A 1,619-nucleotide genomic window follows, 5' to 3' on the forward strand; every position below is an offset into this window, starting at 1 on the left:
CGCTTTGTCGATGGCGACATGATTTCTTTGAACGCGGCAGCGACATCATGAATTTGTATGAGTTTGACATAAAAGAAGAGGAAGAACCTTATCTGTCGCCAGAAAAATAGAAATAGATCTAATCTGGCCACAACCACAGCCGTCGCGTAGCCCGGTCGTCGCCAAAATAATTATCTACATAAGAGTACGTGTTAAAATAATTTGACAGCTGTGGTTTGTAGCTCGTCGTGTTCATTGTGTTCGGGCTATAAGTATTCTGTGAACCTTGTAATTTTTGTTATGTGGCAACTTTGTGAACCACGATTCCTTTTCGAATTGGCATTCGTTGATTCAAAGCCGATAGAGACGGAACCGTGGTAAGTGAATTCTAGAAAACTGATGTGAAATTATTCTGTATCCTTAATAAATATATGTCATTTGTTCTTACACAGAAATAAACAATATAAATCCACGCAATGCGATGCAATGCATAACAAATGTGTGAGTTTAATTTTTGCAGTCTCTGAAGAATCAACATCTTTATTTCGCGTCCTGTATTCATTTTGCATTTCGTGAATTTTCGTGCTGCCATCTTCGTTTCGTCAGCCATTTTGGGAGTTAATTTCGTATAATGACAGAGCGCACGCCACCACGTAGAAGTCCTCGTTTACTTATGAATTCAAATAAGTCTGCTACCAACGATTCTGTCGCCGATAACGCAGCCAGCGTTGATGTAGTGCAGAATAAGGAAGATAGCACCAGCCAAGAGCAAGACGCTAGCCAGGCGCCTCAAATTCTGAATACACATGTAGCATACACTGCAAATGCCGCCGCAGTACCCGAGTGCCTGGACAATTCGGAACGAGAGGATAGTATTGTTAAAGCTCTTCAGCAACAGATTCTTGCATTGGAGAATAATCTTAAAAACTTTCAGGTAAAATTTACTGAAAGTGAACTTCAGAAGGAAGCGCTAAAGATAGCACTTCAAAATGCCTCAAATTCCGGGAATACAATAGCAGTTTCTGACTCCTTGTCAGTTGCGCCACCTGCTAGTTCAAGTATAACTTATGCAAGGCCCACTGTGTGTTATACCGCATTTCCTGCTGATGGTCCATATGCCAACAATGCCGGTGTATTTCATTCAGACACACATACTAGCAAGGTTCTTGGTTCCCATGCCAGCACACTTGCGGGACCATATGTGCACACAGCCGCTGGGCCATATCCACCAAATCGTATTACGCCTGCCGTCATCAGTGATGATGCAACCAACACGACTTCTTTTTTGTACGCGACCGCCCAGCCTACGGCCAGCACAATGTGTGGACCGTCTTATGGTCCCACCACCGCTGGAACTTATTCCAGTGTTGCCGCCGCCTCAAGTACGCCTTCATATAATCTTACTGCTGTCGGACACCATGAAAGCAAAGCCCCTGCTACGTGCGCAAGTGCTACCTCTGCTGCGCATAACGTCGGCGCCAACAATATTACTGCTGTGCCTATGGCTGTCCCTGTCACACATCCGCAATGGTATTTTGCCAATGGTGCGACTTGTCAAGCCGCTAACGTCCCTCAGCAATCAATGAGAATTCCAGAAGTACGATCAACGTCTTTTGCACGATTCCGTCTACATTTTCAAC

Source organism: Rhagoletis zephyria, unplaced genomic scaffold (assembly GCF_001687245.7).
Source record: "Rhagoletis zephyria isolate East Lansing unplaced genomic scaffold, Rhagoletis_zephyria_1.1 Rzeph_scaffold_00169, whole genome shotgun sequence".
Classification (NCBI taxonomy): domain Eukaryota; kingdom Metazoa; phylum Arthropoda; class Insecta; order Diptera; family Tephritidae; genus Rhagoletis; species Rhagoletis zephyria.